The sequence below is a fragment of the Epinephelus moara genome, chromosome 7, assembly GCF_006386435.1.
Source record: "Epinephelus moara isolate mb chromosome 7, YSFRI_EMoa_1.0, whole genome shotgun sequence".
Classification (NCBI taxonomy): Eukaryota; Metazoa; Chordata; class Actinopteri; order Perciformes; family Serranidae; genus Epinephelus; species Epinephelus moara.
This window is the reverse complement of record NC_065512.1, coordinates 1,456,966-1,483,025: the sequence shown is the minus strand read 5'-3', so window position 1 is coordinate 1,483,025 and position 26,060 is coordinate 1,456,966. Positions and strand designations below refer to the sequence as shown.

Genomic DNA, 26,060 nt, shown 5'->3' with positions numbered 1-26,060 from the left:
AACTGCCACAGGCTTGACACACTGAACTATATTTAAATCACTAACTGGGTCTTTGTCTGCCGGCATTTAAGGTAAACCTGCGTGAGTCTGTTCACAGTGAGAGCTACATGTTCTGTGCTATTATTCCCCTTTTATGCCGATACATCACCCACGGTGCAGAGGTCACATCACAAGCATTACATTGCCCATCTTGTTTGGAACATTACACAAGTAATATTAAGAGAATACTTCACCCACAAAATGACCAGTTGTATGTCAGTTATTCACCCTATTGACATGAATTCGTAAAGAAAACTGTTTTCCTCACACGACTCTACGCTGAACGAAGAATCCAAGAAAGACAAATACTCTTCATGAATGGGCACCACATTTAAAAACAACCACAACAAAACTCTCTCAAACATTTCCTCACAAACTGCCACAAAGCCCATGCAGGATAATCCAAGTCGCATCTCTCCAGTTGTTTGCTCAGTACTTCCCAAACAGTACAATCATGCCAATGCACGACCCAGTAGCATGCCTGTGCGTGCTACTCAACAGTGCATGAGACTGCTCATATGCACGTCCCAGAGTCCTGCACCGGGTCAGGTACCCAAAGGGTAATCCACAAAAAGCTGTGTAACAGGTAAAAATATGTTTATGTATAAAATGACAAGTAAAATTGAACTCCACGCAGGAGAGCAGCGGGTGAGAACAAAAATCTATTTTTTATTTTTCAGGATAAAACAAATGTAAAAGATGTACAGTATATGTGTCATATTATGACGCCTAAAAGAAAAGCATCTAAACATATTAAATCTGTAGCAGTTTGGGGCCTCGGTGCATTGACCCAAAGAATGACAGTGTCAGGTGTAAAGCAGACCCAGTTTCGCTCCGAAGCCGCCAGAAACCGCCACTTGGTCAGTGACTGTCAGCGTCAGACATCAACGGACAACCCCTCCTTTCACGTCGGTATGATACATAGCCGGTCGCCATCATTGTTTAACAGCACCAGGTGGCGCCAGGGTGAAAAACAACGATGCAACAACGAAACTTAAAGGGGCAGAAGCCTAGGTAGGGTGGGTTGGAGGGGTGGTGGATGGTCCAACAACCACCAACTTTTGCTTCCTGTAAGATTGTAAAGCCAAACCCTGTTCTTTTTTCCTAAACCCAACCACGTGTGTGTGTTGGCTAAACGTAACCACGAGTGTGTGTTGGCTAAACGTAACCACGAGTGTGTGTTGGCTAAACGTAACCACGTGTGTGTGTCGGCTAAACGTAACCACGTGTGTGTCGGCTAAACGTAACCACGTGTGTATGTTGTTGAAGGTTCTTGGTTCTCAAATGAATCCTGAAGACTTTGGTGTTTCCCTCAGTTTTCCTCTTGTGAGGTTGACATTAATGATTTTGATTAAAATGTCTCAGCAGCTACTGGATGGATCACCATGAAATTTAATGATATTAATATTTCTTGCAGAATGAGCATTCATCTCTTTGCTGATCATTTGACTTTTCATTTAATTATCCAGCAGAACTCTTGACGCTGCCATGAGCCTCTAAATGTTAATCTAAAGCTGTATTCAACACCCCTGAGTCTTACAGAGATGCTGCTGTGGCTGTCAACTCTTCTTCTACACTCTCTGTTGTTACAGTAGGATAGTTCTGTGAACACACTGAAGGGACGGCAGGCGGCGGGGGACATGCCCCACATTCCTCAGCAGAAACTGCTGCTTCATTCACTCATGACGTGTGAAGGTATGAGTGTGCACAACACACATCTCTGGGCTTACAGTATCCTAGATATACTCACATCATCGTGGTCGTCTTATCAATTCATCTAACAGTTACTGTTTTCAATTATAGGTTTAATTTATGAAATGGAGACTTTACATTTTCCCAGATGACAAGGTGACGTCTTGTTTTTTTCCAACCAACAGTTACAAAGATATTCAACTTAGCAACAACAAAGGCCAGGCTTGTGTTTGTAACTGGGCTGATGTGTGCAGGCCGATGTGTGTAGGCTGATGTGTGCAGGCCGATGTGTGCAGGCTGATGTGTGCAGGCTGATGTGTGCAGGCTGATGTGTGCAGGCTGATGTGTGCAGGCCGATGTGCTAACCTCAGCAGCAGCCAAATCAGCTGCCAGTGTTTGTGTGTTTTTATTGATTGGACCAGGCGGCGCACTGGAACAGGTGACCCGTCTGGAAAAGGGAGAATAAATGGAAAACAGGGCCACACGTAATCATAACGACCCATTAACCTCATCCATTATTTAATTTTCCATCCGCTCTCCACAGGTCTGATAGGAGAGAGGCCAACGCAGAACCCTACTAAAGTGGCACCAACACGTCACACGTTACGTAAAGAAACCTCCATGACCCATATTCTGTGCCGTGTTTGTGAATGAGTAGGTGAGCGTACAGTATGTGTGTACACACACACACACACACACACACACTCCCTCCTGAGCCCTGTATTGGCTGATTTAAAGCCCTGTGTGCAGATGGGAGGCTGCTGTCATAATCAGCATGCCTGCAGCTGCACTGCACACTGAATGAACCCGCCGTCCTAATGGGAAGCCTTGAAATCCAATTTTCCTGTCCATCTATCCGTCTGCACGGCGAACCATACAGCTCCTCTCTGAGCCCGATCGCTTCGACTCCATCTACATGCCTCTCTCATCAGCCTGCCCTGATTGCTCTCCTCCAGATGACACCACAGATCTGGTTAGAGCGACTGATGTGGTGCAGGATTATTCTGCCGGTCGCTAATGTTGCTTTTAATCATCATCTCTGACAGAAATATTACAATATACACACTGAACTGGCTCCTCAGCTGAACAGCCAACAGAACATGTTGACATTGTACGTTTCTGCAAACCACGGATTCATGTGTACGTTTCATATGTATCGTATCAACATTTCTGATGTGATGTAGTATCTGAGCTGTGGTGGAGGGGAGGGTGGATCATGTGTCACCTAGGTGAGACACCTGCCAAGCTGCACTGTTCAAGACCAACAAACTGCCGTTTTTCCAGCAGCTATTTACCAACCAAAGGTGGCTGTTTTTTTAACAAGACATTACTTAGTTTTCTTCAAGGATAGAGCCATGACAACTGGTTGCTTTTCTCCTGAAACACTGCTGCATTTCCAGCCTGGATTGTGCCACCAAAACGGGTATTTTCAGCCAAAATATGATATTTTCCTAACCATAACAGTGTTTTTTTAGCTTAAACCTAACCACATGTGAACCACAGTGTTCTTGAAACAAAGAAACGTTTAGTTTCAACGTATCTGCTCCATAATAATGTCCAAATGTGACATATCTGTGGTTTGCAGAAAGGTAATGCCAACATGTATCTGACTGAATCATGACGACAGGTAAATAAAAAAGGTGCTCTTTCTTCACAAAGTTAAACAGCTCCATCTCATCTGATGGTACCACATAACAGCACGGGGTGCCAAGAGGTACCAGCATGCATCTGAACAGGTAAGAGCCAAATAGGAAATTGCCAAGTAAATCTACAGCTCTGCAGAAACACGGCTGGGCTTCACTCGTCTGCCAAATGGACGCCTCTCTTAATATTCAGCCTAAATTAATCGCCTCAGTAGATACAGTAAACACAGGGTTGCTGACACGCCGATGCCTCAGTGCAACATATCTGCAGATGGAGCACTGGACTGGATGTACTGGCAACACCGCCTGGATCACATTCAATCGAAGCAAGATTAGCCTCTGAAATCAACGTCGTTCCTCTTTTCCCAAAAGGCGGCAGCTCCTACAGACCGTGCTGCGTGGGAGGCAGGAATAGAAACACATTAGCCATCAAAATTCAGCCAGTCTTGATAGTAACAGTCGGAAGCTTGGGCGTACTTCAGAAACATCAGCATTTACACATGAATAGAGGGGGCCGGCTGAGAGCTATTATAATGCAGAATATTCAGACGCTGGGTAAGGCTGTTTGAATCTCAATGATACTGTACTGCAGCGTAACATTATGCAAGATGAAGATGACATAACTGAGAGTCCAAGGAAGGAGCAGGAAACCAACAAGGTCGCCGCCCTTTGAATAACGGCACGTTGGAAAGCCATTAGAGGAGACCTTGGGCTATCTGTGGATGAAAAGGCACAGCCAGCAGTGAAGCTGTCGCCAGAAAAAGGAGCTTCTACTGTTAAATAAATACAAACAGAGGGCGGTGAAGACGCTGTGGGGAAAGCTGCTGTTTATTTACATGAGCAAAAAGTGAAAAGAAACATTTCATTTTAAGGAAAGGAGGTTTAATTGCACGGACGAAACAACCTGTAAACCAAGCTGGAGAGGGAGTGTGTTCTTATATTTGGAGGTTTAACATCAGCACTGTATGAAAAAATGCAGCCCCTCATTCATTTCAATGAGATCATATAAAATAATGGACAAAGCCACTGTGAAGCCTCGGGTTTGACATTATAGCCGTCGCCATCTTGGATTTTTGGAGCCAGAACTAACCGTATTTGGCTTGGTTAGCACGGTGTATTGACTGTACAGATATGGTTTATTGTGATAATGAGAATTTCAGACAGTAAAAAACAGTCTTAAAACCATGAACGCTGACTCACTTTTTTTTTAGGCGACCAGAATGTTAAAATTAACTTTCGTGAACTGAAAAAGCACTGAAACAGCGACAGCGACACCAACACTCTGTGAATCTGGCAGAAACAGAGGGTTGTGGCAAAAAATGCATGTCGCACAAAAACTTTGAACATGGCTCAACGTGTCCGGCAACACACAGTAGCCCCTTTTACACTGCCAGATTTTTGGCGAATGTTGGGCCGTTGTGCCGGCAAGCTGCGAGCGTTTAAACACACAGAGCCGGATTGGCGAGTTGATCCGAGGTGCCCAATTTTCCGCCTCGTAGGGTAGACATATTGGTGGAACCCTTTTAGTTTAAACAGACTGAGGCGGCCTTCTGTAACGAGAGGGACTGTTGATGACTTGTGGGAGGAGCTGTTGATGATAAACTGGAAACAGCTGATAGCAGGAATTAGCGAGCAGCTAGTAGCAAGAGGGAAACACAAACCTGACAGACACTGTAAAGATGAGCAACTGGGGAGACAAGGAATTGCGCGCCCTCCTTGTCCTCGCAAACGAAGAGGCCATTAACCGTCAGATGACGGGGACGGTGAAGAACGGGCCGACTTACGAGAGAATCGCCGAAGGACTGACCAGCCGCGGCTTCCCTCCCACGTCACTGTTTACGTCACACGCTGAGCTACACGTTTTGTTACTTGCTCACGCCCCCCATTGCCCCGAAAAAGGCACATTCTGTATAAACAAAAGTAGGTAGGCGGCATTTTGCTGCACTCCCCGATTTTGTTTTTATACTGCCAATGCTGAAAAAAGACTGATTGGGCTTTCCTGCAAATTTGCACAATTCCTGTTTAAAAAGGGCTAGTGTTGGCTAATCAAATGAGTGCAAGCACACATTCCAGGTGGATTACTTTGTAGGTATACGGCATAATCCTAAAGTCTACATCCTGATTTACAAGATGGAGGACAAAATGATGATCGACAGGATTAACACATTGTAGCATAAACAAGAAAATTACAAAATTGTCATGATGTACCAATTCTTTGGCTTCTCTGGAGATTAAAAGACCCTAAAATGTGCAACTCCACGTCTGAGCCTCTTATTTTAAGTCTCATTTATGCTACAACACACACAGCTGTAACCACATCTTAGCAGCAGCTTTTAAAATGCTTTGCTTTTTGGGGAAACGCTGTTGCAGGTCGGTTACTGCGCGGCGAGGTGAAAGCAGCTTCAGAGCGATTTATAAGAATCAGCAAAACAGGAGACGTTGCACTTTTCTCGGAGGAGGGACACCAGGAACCAGACCTGGGAGGAGAGCTCGCCAGCAAGCGTTGCCAGGCACTGACCCATGGTGCACTGCCTCACACAGCCAGAATAATCCACATGGAGCCACCACCACTCACGGGGATGGACAGCAGGGTTAGGTGCATGCAATCATACACTGGCTTGAATTTCCTGCTGCAAGAAAACGCTGACCACCACAGTTTCCAAGGTAAACAAAGTCAAAGACCAAGAGAACATTTCCAGTAAAGACTTTTCGTTTGTAGCCCAAAATTCCACATTTGTCTCAGATATATTGCGACATACAACACTTCCTTTCAACCATCTTTAGACCCTTGATTTGTACAAAAACAACTAAAAAATACAGAATATATATGACAGAATAAAAAGAGAGGAAAGACCTTTACCAGAGCATCTCCAGGTAATAGAGCTGTTTCAGCACTTTATGGAGGAGAGAGTCAGCAGAGGAGACAGACAGAGGAGCGGGGGGAGGAGGGAGGATGTGCAGACCAGCAGATTAATCCACATTTTACCAAAGCGCTGAAGGCGAAGCAGACACGGTGAGTTCAGGCTCTTCAGCCTCTCCAACCAGACAGTTTCCTCTGGGACACTGCCGATCAACTAACCAAACCTCTTTACTCAACACGCCGATTCAGCTGCTTCAGGATTATCCTTCCTACTGGTGGAAATATGCTCTGACCTGAATCCTGATCGTCTAAAGGAAGGCTGTGGACATCAACACATGTACACACACCAACACACACACACGCAGAAGCTGTCAAACTGTCAGTTGGAGGCGCACAGAGGCTTTCAGTCTCATTAACATTCTGCATCGGGCTTCACATCACACAAACACACACACACACACACACACACACACACACACAGGGAGCAATCTCCTCTGAGAGAAATATATTTTGCCGGTAAAATGCCACGGCTTCACTTTATGGATGAGAAATCTGCGAGAAAAATACCTCGCTGTGTGGCTGCTGGTTCTCTGAGAAAAAATGCTCTCAGGCAAAAATCCACTCAGTCAGATGCTATTTTTGTTTTTCTGGGGGTTTCTTTTTTTTCGTTTGTTTTTTGCGGAGCAGGCACTAATGGTTAATTGCTTCAGGGGCAGCCAATGGGAGGGATTCTGTGAGTGGTTCTTGTTGTCAGACGAGATTAAGAAAAAGCTCCAGTCTGAATCTCCAACAGATAACTCGCTGTGTTGCAGTTTCATCGAGAAAAGATCAGGTGAAAACCAAACGTGTCAGAGAGGCTTTTCTTACCAGCTGATTCTTAGTGTTTTAGTGAATGTCTTTACATAAATAAATGAGATCATGCTGTGATAGTTATCAAATGGCCGTTGGACCTGCACTTGTGTAGCACCTTTCTAGTCTTCCAACCACTCAAAGCACTTGTTACACTTTGCGTCACATTCACTCACACACTGTTGGCTGAGGCGACCATACATGGTGCCACCTGTTACACAACTTTAAGACACTCACACACCTATGGAACAGCCATCAGGAGCAATTTGGGGTTCAGTATCTTGCTCAAGGACACTTGGACATGTGGAGGAGCTGCAGTTTTACAATATAACTGTGGTGAAGTGTTTAACTATGACATGCAGAAATTAATATAGTGAACAGAAAAACTAGAATCTTACCTTCAAAGCATCAGTGCCCTGTCAGACCGATGGTGCCGTCCTGATGTCGCTCCAGTCTTGATTCCTGAGGAAAAAGAAAAACAAACGTTTTACATCTCTGTTGAGCGATGTGACGTCCTGAAGCTCCTGTTCTGCTGTTGTTTTATGCACGCTGGATAAAAAGCTTTAGTTAACCGTGTGTGTGTACATGTGTGGAGGAAATTAAGACTGAGCACCAAAAACTGAAGACTATAGTTTGAAGACATCAACTGAGAAAGATGGAAAATGTTTATCACCCAGTTTTGTACCTAATTTTATGTTAAGTCTTCATCACTGCTAACGTCATTATTTCTCTGAGGAGGAAGTGAACTGTCATATGTTGCCTATTTTCACTTGAGAACATAGATGAGGTTGGGTTACATTTTAGCGCAACATGAAATGGCGACGTACCCGCTGAGGCAGGTGTTGTCCCAGGGCCCCCGTACAAAATGGTGTTCTCGGGGCAACAACAGCTGGTCTCACCCTCATCATCACCACATGTTCAGTTACCTTCCATCTGCAGTCTCCTAAATACATTTATACACACACCAGTTTGTTTAATCTAAAACGTATTAGCACTGTGACAACACACTGTTTTCTAAATAAAGCATGTACATTTAGTTTACACTGTTTGGACATGTTGATATTTGCTTTTGTAAGTTAGTATTCCTTTCACTTTGTCTTTGAGTTTCCTGAAGTCACTTCCTGGTTAGAGTTGGGCAAAAGCTTGGAGTGAGGGCGGAGCCTGGTTTTATGCAGAAGGCCATCGCATGGACCAAACTAAGAGCGGTGACATCACCTTTTTTTTTTAAACTTGTCTGGAACTTTAGATGGAATTTGACATAAATTTTCTAGGGACTAAATTAAAGCTGGGGTGGGCAATTTTTTAGGCTTTAAAATGTCCAGGAGACTCTGGCCAATCACAGATCATTTCAGAGAGATGCCAATGTTCCTATTGGCTGTTCTACAAACACAGATGCATGTGCACATGTCTCTTGAGTGAAACTCTGATTGAATGGAGGAGAATCCTGCAGAGAAAGTTGCTGTTCCAGCATTGCCAACAACTGTCTCCACTGCAGAGCAACCCAACAAAGAGACGGACTGATCAAACAGAGTCTGAAAGAGAGTCTGACAATAAACTAAATAAAACACGTGTCAGTATCAGTGAAGAGTTTCAGACATGGAGACAACATGATGCTAACAGTTTAGCCTTCTGCTAACTGGAGCCAAAGACTCACAGCTGCAGCTTCAGGTTCATATTTATGTAGCTAACGTTAGCAAGAGCCTCGAATCACAGAATTTTTACACATATATTTATTTTAAAAAATGGTTTCAAGATTCAATTTTAGTGGTAAAGCAAATGTTAAACCAAAAAAACTCCTGTTTTTATTACTTTAAGTGTCACTGTGACTAACATGGATACAGCCATACCATGAAACAACCATACTTTCTGAGGTGGTTATCATGCGGTGAAAATCTCAGACTGTTGCATATTTGCGTGCCATTCTTTCAAGTTGTGTTGACTTTGGTCAACTGTGGTTGTTTTTTAATGAGCTATATGAATAAACTGGATATGACTTTTTTTTCTGCTTTGTTTTCCTTTTCCAGATTTGGGTGTCGCCCAGCTCTGAGGAACAGTGTAGATATCCAGACAGACGGATGCAGGTGAAGGCACGTCTGTTCGTCACATCTAATCATACCTGACGAATAAACGTGCTTCGTCACGTTTATATAAAAATCTTGTAAATTCATTATTGCCAATAAAACAGTCCTGATAATTAATTTGCATCACTCTGCAAAGACTCTTTAAAGCAACACAAATGTTTCACCTCTGTATAAACCACACAGCAAATCAGTCTGTCTCTATAATCATTAGTAAAATGTGTTACATGTGACATGTGTGTAGCTGGGACGTCTGCCCAGATTCATCTCCAGCTGAGCCTTTTTTTTCCCTTTGTGTGGAAAATAGAAAGAAGGGATGAATGGTGGCGAGATAAATGAAGGTGTGGACAGACGGGAACATCAGAGCATGTAGCGCAGAGAGAGAAGAAGAAAAGGAGAGGTGCAGAAAATGAGAGCAGGGTTACAAATGGTTGTTAGTGAAGGAGAAGGGTTGGATGTGGAGAGTGAGAACAGCTGGAGCCTCGACTTCAGCTCCACTCATGGTTACACCTGATGATGCGTGGAGCAGAGGTCACGCATTGAGGGAGCTTTTACCTCGCCACAGGCTCAGCCAGGTTTTTTAAAAATGACTGAGCTGACAGGAAACTGCTGCCGATGTTTGCTGAGGTAACTTCAAAGTAACAACCTGCCTCACAGTCGCTGAACACATCACGACTCAGAGCAAAGCTTGCAGGTGAGTTATGAGGGACGCAGCGAGCAGTAAACACGTCAGGTCACATTAACGTCTTTACTTATATTCTTAACCTGAGAGACACTCTGCTCACACTGTGCTTTAAACTTTACACCTGAACCCTTTACAGCTGCCACTACATTACAAATCACAAGGCACAATTACAGCTATTGTGTTACTGTATGCTAATACACCCAGACTAATGAACCTGAGGGATTATGCAGGTTAATCCAGATTATAGTATTATTGGATGGAGGCCACATTAGAGGAGGTTACACACACACATTAGAAATGAATCCTCTGAGCAGGTTAAACACTAAAACAGACGAGTTTCTCAGTTAGACTGTTACAAATGTTGGATGTTTGACAATTTAATGCAAGAAACAACTTCAGCTGCAGAGAAGAGACGATCAGTGACAGTGACAGAGTTTCCACCAGGTTACTCAGCATATTTTAGCCTCTGATCTTAATTTCAAAGGTCCAGTGTGTCAGATTTAACAGTGAGGACTGCAGATTGCAAACGACTGAAACTCCTCCCAGTTAGAATTCCTTCAGGGTTAAATGTTCAGGAGGTTTTTACCAGGAGCTGAATTATCCACAGAGGTCTCCTCCTCTCCATCACAAACAGAGCAGGTGATGAACACCTTAAAAACACTAATTAAAGAAGTTTCACATGACAAATGAGCCTTTTTTCCAAAGCTGAAAGTAGTATTTTTGATGCTGCAGCCTGTAGAGGTTGAGTTAACTTCACCCATTTAAAGGTTTAGTATGCAAATAAACAAAGTACAGACTCCTGCAGCTGTAATCAGTCTCAATCATCACTTATGACCCACTGTCAGCGTGAGGCTGTGTATTTCTCTGCAGAGACTCCGCCCTCTGCCTGGATTTATTATCTTATTCTTATACTGCTGTGGTGGGGACGTTCTGGCACGTCATGTAGGTGAGGTTGGGATCAGGTAGTAGCATCGTGCATCCAGGAGGAAGTTATGAAGATCATCAACACAGCGCCAAAACAAACACACATCCAGTTAGATATGAAAATACACTGGCTCCATACAGGCTGAAATGTTTATTTCAATGGAGTCTGGTGGGTTTGCAGATGGTGATTTTGGGGCTGTTTCTGATTTTTAAATAATATTTTTTTTGGTCTGTCTCTGTAGGGATCCTTTAAGTAAGTTATCACACACTTATAATACCAATCTGAGCCTGTCAGAACAGTTTTAGCGGACGTACACTGACTCAGTTGCCTGCAGGGATTATCTTGCAGCCAGTCTCACTCACCACTGGACCATTTTTAAAAACTTGTCTTCCCAAAAAACATGGTTGAAAATACTCAAGTATCCCTTTAAGTATAGTACAGTAAATGTACTAAGTTACTTTCTGCCTCTGAGCACAGCTCAGACACACTTGTATTGTGCCTTTCTAGTCTTCTGACCACTCAAAGAGCTTTTACACTACAAGTCACATTCACCCATTCACACACACTCGTGGCTGAAGCTATCATACATGGTGCCACCTGCAACTCAGTAACCATTCACACACACTCACACACTGATGGAGCAGCCATCAGGAGCACTTTGGGACTCAGTATCTTGCCCAAGGACACGTCAACATGCAGACTAGAGGAGCAGGGGATCGTCAGACTAGTGGACGACCTGCTCTACCTCCTGAGCCACGGCCGCGCCTTGACAATAAACTACACCAAAACCAAACAGGCCTGACAGCAACTTAATGATTTAATTATAAAATATGCAAAATCTGTATCTGCTGAATGTTGTGTCTATAAGGACACATTCCAAACTGATGATATCAACCAAATATCAAAGTGACGCTGATAAACCTCCAGTGACTCATCTGCATATCAACTGTGAGACACGTCAGCCCCAAGGTTCAGAAACTCATGGTCTGTGTTTGTTTGTGGAGTCTGATACACTGTCCACGTCCTTCACAGAGTGTGTGTGTGTGTGTGTGTGTGTGTGTGTGTGTGTGTGTGTGTGTGTGTGTGTGTGTGTGTGTGTGTGTGTTCATTTGAAGAGAGATCTCTGAGCCGCCCAGCCCAGCCAGCCTTGTCAGACTGACAGAGCATGGATGCTAAGCGCTGGTATTAGCATTTTATCAGCTGACCTTCGTGCTCTCTGCTCTGCCTCTTCCTCACTCCAGCCTTCACTCTCCCCTCAGTGAAGACACAGTAAACAGCTCTGTATGATCCAGACGGCTCTGCATCAATCACAACTGTTTGGTCTAATCACTGTGTCTCTGAGATCTGGAGGGTGTGTGTGTGCACGCAGAATAAAAAGGCCATAATTAACAGTTTCACCTCCAGCAGCAGTTTTTCTCCGTGTTCTCCCAGAAGCTGCTTATCGTTGCCACAGCTGCCTGATTCTTAATTACTCCGCTGGTAATTAGTGGTTGTCCATAATTGGGATAGGGACTCCACACTGTCATCCACCCACAGTGGCCTTTGTTGATTGTGTTGGTTTGTAAAAAGGGGGAGGACAGGTCTCACACACACACACACAACGTCGGTCATGCTGCCTTCATGTGGCCGTGCGTGCAGCTGTGACTGATGTTCTAACAGGACGTGAGGGGATGTGTTACAGTTTATCCTGCAGGCAGGACACAGGAACAAAAGGAGGTCCTCAGGGGACGACAGGTTTCATGTCAGAGGTTCCATTTGCTGCCTCGAACACACTCCCATTATCATCGTTAAGAAGCTTACTGCTTTGTTCTCTTCTTGTTTCTATTCATTGTTCTTACTTCAGTCTGTGTCCAACACAATCAGCATGAATGGTGACCCTGTACGTTTCTGCAAACCACAGATACGTTAGCTTTATATGTTGTTATGTAGCAGAGACACTGAACCTTACTGTTTCAACAAGGCTGATTTTAACACGTGATTAGGTTTAGGCACAAGAAACACAAACTAAGGGTTAGTTTGGGAGCAATATCCCAGCAGGACACACATTGATGTCTCAGTAAATGACAAGCGCTTTACGTGGAACTATTCAGCAGAAAACACAGCAGCAAATGCAGCAGTGTCTTAGGAAAAAACAAACACATTTCATGGCATTATGCAGGCAGGACATACAGCAATGTCTCCAAAAAAAACAACTGCATTTCATGGAGCTATCGTGGCAAATGCAGTGATATCTCTGTAAAAAAAAACACTTTTCATTGCACTTTCCCAGCAGGAAACAACCGCATTTCGCTGCATTTTCCCAGCAGGAAAAATAGCTTTTTTGTGGCATTATTCTAGCAGGAAACACAGCAGTGTCTCGGTAAAAAACAAATGCATTTTGTGGCATTTTCCCAGCAGCAAATGTAGTGAAGTCTTAGTAAAAAACAGCAGCGTCTCATGGAACTATCCTGGAAACAATCACTTTTTTGTGGCATTATGCAGGTAGGACACACGGAGATGTCTCAGTAAAGCACAACTGCTTCAGTGGAACTGTCCCAGCAGGAAATGCAATGATGTCGCAATAAAAAAGAAACCGCTTTTTGTGGCAATATTCTGGCAGCTACAAGGCCGCGAGAAGACGCAGCGATGACTCGCTATAAAACAGCTGGTTTTGTTGTTTGTTGGTCGCTAACAGTGGTCTGCAGCTTTCTGCAGCTTGGCAGGCGTCACACCTCAGTGACAGAGCAGCCAGCATTACACACTACGTCACTTTAGAAATGATGATATGATACATATGAAATATGCAAAAACAGACAATACCAACATTTTCCTCTGGTGACTGGCGTCTCTTTCAGTGAGCGTATCATTCAGGACACATTTTTAAAATTTTACTTTCTTGATACAAGTGTAATCTGTGTGTTCTTGAGTCAAGGTGACATTCCTCTCGTCACAGCTGAGGAGGCTGAGTGCCTTCTGACTGACATCAAGACCAGAGGAGAGGAGTTTTTACGAACTGTCATCTTGACTCTGTTCTGCTTTATAACATTTTTAAAATGTTTGTTTCATTGCATGCGAACAGAACATCAAACAAAGCTGCAGTCTGAGATGTTAAACACACTTTTTAGATGTCTGAGTTCTAAATGACTGAAGACAGGACGAGGTTTGAACCCTCAGAGGACTCAGGTCAATAAAAACTGCTGAAACTGGTGGAGTCATACAAGATAGGGCTGCTTAAAATCATTTATCCATTGTCTATAAGATGTGTTTACGTGGACTTATAATCAGAATATAAATGCGTCATGTCATGAGAGACCGCCCTGAGCCGGTGACACAGTTTTCAACCACACTGAAGCTCACACTGTGGTGAGGAGGTGTTCTTCTCTTTTCATTAGTAAACTGTGTAAAAAAAAAACTGCTCATAAAACCTTAATCCTTTAATGACCACAGTAATGACTGATACTTAAAGGGACACTCTGGCAGATGGGCGCGGAGCTCCGGGAGCCTGAACACGGTTCATCTGCACACACTCTCCACACCGTGCTCACACAGACCTGGTTGAAAATCAGTGAAGTATCTGTTTAGGATCGAAGTGACTGGAAGTCAAGGGACTAAAAAAAAAACCAAGGTAATGAAAGGTAATTATGCTCATCAGGCAGAGCTGATGTTGCTCCAGAAAAAAACAGTCCATAAAGATGGCTGTCGCAGGTCTACACATCAGCATCAGAGCCCCGCAGGGCCTGAATGTACCCACCATGCATTTCTGCTGGCTTAGCCTGACAGATCGACCTGTCTCGTTAAATCGACTCCTGTTTACTGAAGGTGGCTGTGTGTGTGTGTGTGTGTGTGTGTGTGTGTGTGTGTGTGTGTGTAGCTAGCAGGAAGCTGGGAGAGTCTGCAGGTCCGACTGTGACCTTTAATCACATCACCTCTCTGATTGGGTCCATGTAGACGGAGCAGCGCTGAGCAGGAAACTCTCTGAGACTCTACGCTGTGTTTTCTCTCACTGAGCTCAGCATCAGTCCGTTCGTTACATTCAAACACACAGTGAAAGATAAAAGCCTTAAAGTGCCACTACACTCATTTCTGCATTATGTCTTTCTACCAGGTGAGATGACTCACGCAGGGCTGCAGCCAAGAAGAAATACAGAGGTCTTGAGTTTAAATTCTCCAACATGACATCATGCTTCTTAGAAAGTTTTGGCCACAGCCCCGATAAAAATTGCATTTAGCCGACACACACACACATGTTGCGTTTAGCCGACACACACACACATGGTTGCGTTTAGCCGACACACACACACACATGGTTGCGTTTAGCCGACACACACACGTGGTTACGTTTAGCCGACACACACAGGTGTGGTTACGTTTAGCCAACACACACACGTTGTTACGTTTAGCCAACACACAGGCGTGGTTACGTTTAGCCAACACACAGGCGTGGTTACGTTTAGCCAACACACACACGTGGTTACGTTTAGCCGACACACACACGTGGTTACGTTTAGCCTACACACACACACACGTGGTTACGTTTAGCCTACACACACACACACGTGGTTACGTTTAGCCTACACACACAGGTGTGGTTACGTTTAGCCAACACACAGGCGTGGTTACGTTTAGCCAACACACACACGTGGTTACGTTTAGCCAACACACACACGTGGTTACATTTAGCCTACACACACACATGGTTACGTTTAGCCTACACACACACACGTGGTTACGTTTAGCCAAAACACACAGGTGTGGTTACGTTTAGCCTACACACACACATGGTTACGTTTAGCCTACACACAAACGTGGTTATGTTTAGCCAACACACACACGTGGTTACGTTTAGCCGACACACACACGTGGTTACACACGTGGTTACGTTTAGCCGACACACACACGTGGTTACGTTTAGCCGACACACACACGTGGTTGGGTTTAGAAAAAACAGAACAGGGTTTGGCTTTACAATCTTACAGGGAGTGAGACCGGCCTCCTGGGTGAAAGTTGGTTGTTGGACCCATCCATCACCCCTCCCACTTGCCTACTCAGACTTCCGCTGCCTTAACTTTTATTGCTGTCCCACCGTGTTTCCCTCTGACACTGCCGGACGCCATTAAACAAGAATGGCAACCAGCTGAGTATCATGCCGACGTGAAAAGACAGCTTTTTTCGTCAGTGTCTGACACCAGAAGTGAGACCATGGAGTGAGACCGGGTTGCTAAGGTAGTTATACAGGCCTGTTGGCGATTCCCAGATATCCCAGAAAACAGTATGAAATATCTTGTCAGTGAACGCATCACATTCCAACATACTGATATTTGAAATAACAGAGAGACAAGACGAGTGGCCTTCATGAAATTCCTCCACACATGATCGAGGGGACAACAACTAGTGTTTATGAGCAAAACTGATCCATAAGTCAAGAAACTGATTCTTCTTTATGATACAGTCGTTTCTGCCTAAACCACACACACACACACACACACACACACACACACACACACACACTGAACACTCTGCAGGCAAAGCAGGAACATGTTTCAGTGCGCACTAACACACGTCCTGTGGGGAATGACTTTGTGAGAGCACCCATGACAATCCAAATGGTTTTCCAGTCATGTGACTCTCATCCTGGGGAAAAAAACACACACTAATTCAGGTTTCATCAACTATTTATGTGCAGTCGTCCAGAGGATTTTCCGTTCCTGGAAAACTGAAGAAACTGCTGCTGATGCAAATAACACAATTTTACCGTATTCATTAACATTATCTGATTGCAGTCTGGACGTCAGCCAACATTCCCATCAGCCCCGGGGGCGTTTCCAGTCGCAGCCCGGGTGCACCTGCCCACCACAGCCCAGGCATCCCCGAAAATGTGTTACTACAGGACTCCAGGGAGACAACAGGGAGACAACAGGGCTCCCAGAGGGACAACAGCACTGCCTCTGTTTCATTTACTAAATGGCTTCACAGGAAATAAAGACAGTAATCTTTCAGCTGCTGCGTGGTCTCACCCTCTCCTGTCCTGAGTATCAAGCACATCGACAGACAGAAGTCTCCTCAGCTGACGCACAGTCACAGTCCTGCAGAGAGGACAGCGTCCAGGCTGCAGAGGTGAGGCGAGTTCACCCCAACAGCTGTTTCCCTGCTTTGATTCAGGTAATGACGTTAACTTATTTAGAGTCATTTCTGCTGCAGCCGCAGCCTCGCGCTACACAAAGCTAACTATTAGGGCCGACTCTGATCAGTCTGAGACCATTATTTGATTAGAGAATCAAAATTAATTCAATCAAGAGCAACTTGGATACTCAGATAATCACTTGGGTCATTTTTAATGACTCCAATATCAAATATTTGCTCATCAGAGTTTCTCAAATGAGATGATTTGCTGCTTTTTTCCATTTCAAATCATTTCATTAAAGTCACATTTACATAAATGTGACTTTAATAAAACAATCCCACTTCCTGAAGCTTTCACTCATGTCACACAACCTCTCGCAGCACAAGTGTAAATGTCCAATATTTCCATTTTTTGGAGCTCTTTAAGGGCTGTTTGTGCCTGAAGCTGAGACTGAAGGTTCAGTGTCAAGCTTTAAAACAGTGGTCGACAAAACATCCTTGATGCAGGACTCATAGAAGTTGCAGTGTATATCAATTAGGGATCCATGATACTGGATTTTTTGCTAATATCTGATACATACAGACTCTCATGGTGACAGCCCCCCGCAGATGGAGACATGAAACACTGTTCAGTGTCTGTAATAATACCTTAAAATGAGACACTTATATCTACACAGAGAGCAGGTCCTCATTGGCTGCACCGCCATGTTTCTACAGGAGCCCAGAGTGGGCAAACCACACACTGACTCTAGATAGAGACAGTCACGTTTTCGCATCAGCCACCATAGTTAGCAGCCCCTCTGTGTGTGAGGAGCAGCGTTGGAAAAACATTTGCAATGTGAAACTGTTTATTCAGTGTTTCAGTCAACTGGTGAGTTTGTTTCTGAGGTCCTGTTTATACGACAACGATTTCAACTGTAAACGGTAAACTTCAGTTGCGTTTTGGCCGATCGTTTACACGACAGCGGCGTTTTGGGTGCCTGAAAACGCGACGTTTTGAAAACGGGTTCCAGAGTGCAATTTTTTGGAAACAGCACTGTCTCTGTTGTCATGGAAACTTGCAATATGCAGTTCCTCTGAAAACGGAGACTTTTCGCACATGTGCATTACGGTTTCAGTCACTGCATGCGCGAGAAAGTCGACCATCACAACAACAATGGCGGACTCCCGAGCTCTGCTTGTGCTGCTCAGCCTGTTGAATGTACCAACACTTCCCCATCAGTGTAGATTTACTGTAGCAACTCCACCTCATCGGCCGTCCAGACAAACGTTCGTGCGGTTGCCATTTTGTTTGCTGACTTCACCGTGTTGTAGTGCTGTCCAAACGTGTAGTGCACAGTATAAATCCCACAATGCATTGCACTGAAGGAACAGACAAAACACATTTTGATACCCACACAGGTGGGACGTCACTAACTGTGAAAACAACTAAGCTCACGGTGCCGAATGTCTTTTATCACAACATCAGCTGTGACCCATCAGAACCACTGAGACATACAGACACATTAAACACTGTGTGATGGGTAACATCTGTGAGTTACAGCACATTTGAACACATCATCTCACAGCATGCTGGGAAACTCCGCCCACTGAGCCCCAACACGATGTTAACAGCACAGTGATGGTGTGTTTACTGGCTGCAAACTGATCAGGTGAAATCAGCTTTATACATTTCAGTCAAAGAAACTCAAAACTTGTTGATTTAACAGTAAAATAAATGATGTCGACACAAACTCCACCTTCTTTTCTATTATTCAAACATCAGGAGCAGTGACATGAAGTGAAACTGTGACAGCTGCAGGGTGACAGGTCGTTTTGTTTTTAAGGCACTGTGAGGACAGATAACCTGCTACCTCACTCCTCAAATCCATCTCTCATCACACTCAGGAATTTTTAACCCTTGAAACTCCTCAGATCAGTTCAGAGCTCCGTAAATTAGCTTTTACTTTTTCACCCCAAATAAAAGGAACAAGTCACAACAGGTACTTAAATCACTGCTGTAACACAGGTTCATGCTCAGACACAGTTTTCCCTAAATAAACAATGGATGCTGATGATGATGATGATGAAGATGATGAAGATGAGAACATGCAAATATCATCAGAGTCAGTCTATAATCACACACACACACACACACACACACATACACACACACATAGTCCCTGCAGGAACCCTTCAGGTCAAACACAGAGGAAATGACCCAGGTTTCATTTCCTGTCTCTATATTCACATCACAGCATCATCTGTATCATTCAGATACTCACTCAGAGTTTCAGCTCCATCCGTGTGTGCGTGTGTGTGTGTGTGTGTGTGTGTGTGTGTGTGTGGCTCCCCAGCAGCTTGATGAGTCCTCACATTGAGGCATCTGATGGACTAACGGACACCGGGAGCCGTGCACACCGGACAGTAACGGCAACGACACCAGACCTCACACCGGCGGCTCGGTGCTTCCTCCTCTGTCCGTCCCTCGTGCTGCTCGGAGGGATTTCACCGGAGGATCCCGGATACAGCAGCTCTGTTCCTGTGCGGGGTTCTCCTTGGGAACTGTGCTGCCTTCAGGGGCTGCTCGGAAAATCAACACTTACAGTTTTACATTGGGAACACGTCTTGTAGCAGAGACTGTGACTAGAGAAGACAAATTTTTATAGATAACTCCAATTAATAAATTATTATAACGAGAAACAGCAGAGAAGACAGTAAACATCTATTTAACTATTTATAAATACATATAGATTTAATATTAAAAGAGGGGTCACCTCTGAGTCTGGACTCTATAAATCTCTCCACAGTCTAAAATTTTATTTGACAAAATATACAAAGGACAGAGAGAAGAATGTATTTCAGTGGAAAAGCACTAAATATTGATCTGCACTGACAGGATGTGTTAGCACTGCTAGACACCAGAAGAAAATGTTGTACGTTTCTGCAAATCACAGCTACATTACATTTGCATGTGTCATACATCATCAACGTTTCTAAAGTGACTTGGTGTGTGAGCTGAGTCAACTCTGCGTCTTCAGCAGGATTTAGCCACCAAACATGAGGGTTTTTTGGTGATCTGTCGCTGTGTCACTACCAGAGATAGTGCCCTGTAAAGTGGTTGTTTTTTACTGCATTTCCTGCTGGTATTTCCTGCAACCAGAACTGGGTTTCATCAGGCAAAACACCATCTTTTCCTCACTATAACCATGTGACATTGTACCTAAATCAAACCACACATAGTACACGAAGAGTTTCAACATATCTGCTTTGTAGTAATATACACATGTATCTGTGGTTTGCAGCATTTATTCTGGTGATTGTGTTGCTTCCTCCTTCACCTCACAGCCTGATGTTATCGTGGCAGTTGTGTCATTTGTGATTTACATAATAACAAATATGGAAAATTACGTGTCAGGTGTTTTTGGTGTCTTTATTTTTGTCATTCGATGTTTATTACTTCCAAACAGTTTTCCAACAGCAAAACAAGAAATGCACACTGCCTGGAAAACAAGACACGAGATGTCTTATCCAAGATATTCAATAAGTCCCATTACAAGCTATTAAGATAAGATAAGATAAGATAAGATAAGATAAGATAAGATAAGATAAGATAAGATAAGATACACCATTATTGATCCCATAATTGAGAAATTCCAGAAGAAGAATTCCAATTAAGAAGAAGAAGAAGAATGTCTTTATTGCAACAAGTACAACGAAACTGTAAGGTGCAGTCCTCCTTAAGTGCCATTTAAAAGGTATGATAAAAACACAAGAATAAAAGTATAAAAGAATGCAGTAAAAGACATAAAAAGTGCACAGTAAAAATAAATAATAAATAACATTGCACAACATTCAGACAGCAACCAGTGTAAAAACAGTCTCATAAAAACACAGCGCCAGTCAAACAGTGTTTAGTGCAGTAATGGCTCTTGCGTAGAAACTGCTTCTTAGTCTGTTTGTTGTTAAAATGAATAAATTTATTAGTGGGGTTCTGTGTGGCCCTGACAGCGGCAATCTGATTTCAGGTGGCTGTTTTTATTTGCACCGTGGTTAGCAGCAATAAACACTGAAGGAATTATAACCGGGAGAAGTTTCAACAGGTCACAATCTGCAGTCATTACAGCTAGATGCTACTAAATCCTCCTAAATGTGACACACGTACTGGACCTTTAAACCTGCAGTCATCTTGAACTTTATTTAGAGTATAGACTCTTAATGCAGTATTTACCTTGTTAGGATTATCCACAGTGCAGGTACATTAAGTCATGTGATCACACAGTTTAATTCAGAATATGTTCATCATAACAGAAAAAAAATCAAACAACTTTTTAAGATGGGTTCAGAAATGTAGGAAATCATATCTGTCATGTTAAACGTGTGTCATGATGAGCAGTTCGCAGGTTCAGTCTTTGTAAAGGTGACAGTTTGGGGTCCATGACACAGTTTGGCCACACGGTGCTTTGTTGGATGTTGATGGTGAGGGTTGTTCTATTTCCGACTGCCATGAAGGCAGCACCAAGCATAGGACAAACGCTCCCACTCTGCTCCTGATTGGCTCAGATGAAAAAGGCTGGCTGTGAACACACTCAGCCCATATGTCCCCCTCCTCAGCCCGGCACGCCCTCAGGCTGGAGGGGCGGAGAGTCCACATCATGGTGGTGGTCTGTGGGTCTAGACTGAGACCAGTCTGAGACCTGATGAGTCTGCCAGCTGCTCTGATAGATAGATAGATAGATAGATAGATAGATAGATAGATAGATAGATAGATTTTCCTGTTTAAAGTCAGTCACTCAGGCCAGACTTTAGACATGCTTGATGTCGGACATGTTGAAACTTTGTGTTTTAACAACACTGTGGTTAATGTGTGGTCAGGTTTAGACACAAAACCCACTTTTATTTACGGTTATGGTTTGGAAAAGATCATGTTTTGACTCAGAAAACCTGCTTTTCATAGCATTAGAAAACTCAGCGACGTCTTGCTAAACCCAGCTGATTTTAATGTCTCTATCCTCGCTGGAAACAGCAACAGGTTGCTGAAAAACAACCACGTCTGGTGACCAAAGTCTGCTGGAAATACAGCAATGAGTCACTAAAACACAACCGGTTTGTTGTTGGTCTCGAACAGGTGACTCGCCGAGGTGTTAAGGTGCAGACACACCAAACCGACATCAAAGAACTAGCGGCGACGAAAGCCAACTGTTGCGTCGTCTACGTCGCCTCACGTCGCCCTGTGTCAGTTTCATTTGAACACACTACATGGACTACATCCGACGGCCAAGTAGCAAGTACGTTCTGCGCCTGCGTGAGAGAGAGCGGAGTGAGAGAGTGGTACATCCTGTCAGCCGAGGGGTTTCCTATCTGTGCAGCCGAGCACCGCAGCACCTCCACGGACTATTACATCCAGACGGTCCCGGTGTTTCCTCCGCAGGCTCCACTTCACTCAGCTGCCCGATAAACCCGCTGCTTCTTCCCACTTTAACCTGAATAACAAACCAGGGCTCGGTGCTCCGGTTGGATCCAAACGGAGAGCCGGGGCTAGCTCAGAGACTAGCGGAGGCTAACTGGCTGTGCTTCCCTCCGGTCATGCTGCGGCTAACGCTCCGCTAGCCGCTCCCAGCTAGCTCCGGTTTGTTATTCAGGTTAAAGTGTGAAGAAGCAGCGGGTCTGTGGGGCAGCTGAGTGAAGTGGAGCCTGAGGAGGAAGCACCGGTTAGCCCCGGTTTCACTACAGGCAGATTCACTCGCTACAGGGGCGAGGAAATAAAACCTGAACAGCCAATCAGAGTGATCTCTCTCACCGACAAGCTCCGCTGCCGATTCAACATGCTCAATCGGCCGAAAAGCCACCGACGCCAAAGTGCCTATGGTGCGGGACACAGCACAAAAACTAGGCCGACAGACGCTCACCAACGGCCTGACTTTGGTCGACGGCCGACCGACGCCTTGGTGTGTCAGGGCCTTTACACCACCCACCGTCCGTCCATCTCCAGCTAACAGCTCACGTCACTTTAGTAACGTACATGTTTGTGGTTTGCAGAAACATACAGTGCAAACATTTTCTTCTGACGACTGGTCTGTAACAGACTCAAGACTCGAGATGTGACTTGGACTCGCCTCAAAACACTTTTTGTTGTTCCAACATTTGCATCAAAACGGCTTCACTAATGTGACGATAGTGAACGAGCAGAATCACTTTCTTTCTCTTCCTTTATTTAAAAGCTAAAGGTCTTAATGAGTTTATAACTTCGTCAGAGAGATCAGGACAAGCAGACGCTGTAAAAACAATGACTTTAACACAAACAACAGACAGAGATAAAACTGGAGCATAAATAAATCTGACTGTAGAGACACGAGCTGCAGAGTCTGTCCTGACTGAGCTGACTGTCGTCTCTTTCTCTACTTTACAACCTAAGAACTCTCTGTTGTGGCTCAAACCTCCATATTGTTCACTTGTGGATAGTTGCTTGGAAACACAAACCCTCACCTCCAACCACAGCAGTAACTGATATCACCAGAGGACGGCCACTGTTTACTCCCAACCATGGAAACGAACCCCTGCTGCCTGCTGTTCATCACTGAAACAGGATTCTTGTCCTTCAGTGATCCATCTTCGTCAACACCACACCGGCGTCTTTAAAATCACACAGAAAATGAGGGGAAGCATTTACAGTCACTCACTTGTTTTGCAGTTGATGAATTTTACTCAGATTCTCACCCTGTGCCCTGCCAGACGATCAGCAGTTTGATCCCCGGCTCCTCCAGTCTGCATGTTGAAGTGTCCTTGGGCAAGATACTGAACCCCAAACTGCTCCTGATGGCTGCTGTGAGTGTGTGAGTGGCTCCATGTATTATAGCCTCGACCACCAGTGTGTGACTGGGACATGTTGCGTACTCTGTGTAGCGTAAAAAGCGCTTCAAGTGGTCAGGAGAAAAGTGCTATACAATGCAGTCCATTTACCAATACAGCTCTGACCTTTGACCCCTCTGCCTAGTGTTACTGTGGAGATAAAACAAAATGCCATTTGCATTTCTCTGTCATCGTATTTTCATAGTTGTGTCCTTTTGCTGTCGGTTATCTTTATGATCATTATGTTCATTTTAACAATTCCTATTCCAGTTATTACTGTCGATTCAGCTGCTCATCCGTCACTGCAGCTCCTGACAACTGTCAGCTTGTGATCTGTCTGCAGCTCAGTCGATGTGACGTATCGTCGGCTGCAGAGGATTGTGGGTCAGAATAAGAAAAGTATGCTGGCTCAAATTTGAGAAGTGTGACCATATGCAGATGAACATCCAGGTATTTTTTACGAGCTAAATCTTTGTCTGGCCTCCTAAATAGCGAGGTAGTGTGGACGTTGTCCTCCTGGTTCTCCTCATCTCCTCATCACACACACCTGCTGTCCATCAGCTCATCAGTGCTCCAGCGTATCTCCTCCAGCTCTTCACTTGCTCATCACCACATCATTGTCTCAACACTTGTGGTAACACACACACACACACACACACACACACACACACTCAGACCTCGTGTTAATTCACTGAGAACTTATCCTGCTGTGTTTCTTCTGCCGACTTTTCTTCAGCTCTCTTGTGTGCTCGGATCACTGCCTCACCCTCCTGCCTGCATCACCTGCCCGCTCAGCCCCGAAACCTCCAAACCCCTCGCCTCGCTCCACACCTGCCACGCTCTGCCACTTCTCACCCCTCATCATCCCCACCAGAGAAATCCCCTGGACTTCATACACCATCTTCACCTTCTAAATTATCACAATAAATCTTCTTCTCTTTGAATCCTCTGCTCAGTGTCTGCGCTCATGTTCACCTCCTCTGCTCACAACACTTCATGGATGTAGATTTTATGTCAGTTGCCAGTGGACCAATAAATGGGTGTAATTTGCGCTCCAGGTGATCGGGGTTAAAGATTATTACTTCTGTCTCGTCTGAGTTTAGCTGCAGAAAATTAAAAGTCATCCATTTCTCCACAGCAGTCACACACTCCATTAAACTGCCCAGGAAGTGAACGATTCCGGGCTTTAGGGAGAAGTAGATGTGCGTGTCATCAGCACAACAATGATAGGATGACTGATAATGCTCCTTAAGTATATATAAACGGAAAACAAAATGGGGCCAAGAAAAGATCCCTGTGGCACCCCGCACTTAAGTGGAACTGAAGATGAAACACCAATGGAAACAGAACATAATCTGTTTGAGAGACTTGACTCAACGGCCTGGTTGTCAGAAGAAACAGTTGGCATTGTACGTTTCTGCAAACTATCAATACGTTACGCATGTTTCATACATATCATATCATCAGTTCTAACGTGACGTATATGAGTTGACTTTGTCATTAGGACACGGAAGGAATGGTTGATGTCATGTCACCTAGATGAGACATCTTTTAAGCTACAGACCACTGTTCAGGACCAACAAACAACAAAACCAATTGTTTTTTAGCAAGTCATTGCTGTTTTTTCCAGCAACATTGTAGGCAACAAACGGTTTTGTAGCAACCTGTCACTGTTTTTCTGGTGGATTTTCTGGCAACGAGCATGGGTGTTTTGTGGCAACTGATCTCTGATTTTTCAGCAGCATTGTAGGGACCAAATATAGGTGTTTGGTAGCGACCCATCATTGTGTTTCCAGTGGATTTTTGCGGGTATTCTGTAGCCACCTGTCACTTTTTTTCCAGCTACTTTTGTCACCAAAGATGGGTGTTTTACAGCGATACTGCTGTTTTCCAAGCGGCTTTTTTAGCACCACACATGGGTATATTGTGACACCACTTTGCTGCTTCTCCAGCAGCATTGTAGGCACCAAATGTGGGTGTTTTGAACCACCCCTTGTTGTTTTTCCAGCAGCTTTTCTGGCACCAAATGAAAGCTTTTTTCAGGGACCCGTTTCTATTTTTCCAGCAGCATTTTTAGCACTAAACATGGTATTTAGTAGCCACCTGTTGCTGTTTTCCAGCAGCTTTTCTGACACCAAATGTGAAAACTGTTTTTCCACATGATCTTTCCTAAGCATTACCAAATGGATATGTGTCTTGACATAACTCCACATTAATCACATCATTATTGAAAAGTAAAGTTTGAACATATCTGCTCCATAATAACATACAAATGTTACATATCTGTGATTTGTCAGGATTTAGAGTGCATCATAGCACTGAGACAGCACTAGTTAAAATTACAAATGACCTTCTGATTGCT

At 44.2% G+C, this 26,060-nt stretch overlaps 1 protein-coding gene across 3 annotated transcripts in view; it reads right to left on the bottom strand.

Annotated features, from left to right (window-relative positions):
• The window catches only part of si:dkey-91i10.2 (uncharacterized protein LOC555224 homolog), a 92,510-nt gene extending 73,109 nt beyond the window's left edge, over nucleotides 1–19,401 (bottom strand). For 2 of the 3 annotated variants that reach the window (XM_050049427.1, XM_050049430.1), the window contains exons 1-2: nucleotides 19,135–19,401; nucleotides 7,482–7,545 (exon numbers count right to left, since the gene is read on the bottom strand). The gene's annotated coding sequence lies outside the window, so the exon portion shown is untranslated. Of the gene's footprint in view, nucleotides 1–6,234; nucleotides 6,258–7,481; nucleotides 7,546–19,134 lie in introns of those variants that run through there. The other variant, XM_050049429.1, reaches the window with a different exon arrangement.
• Nucleotides 19,402–26,060: the final 6,659 nt, after the last annotated feature.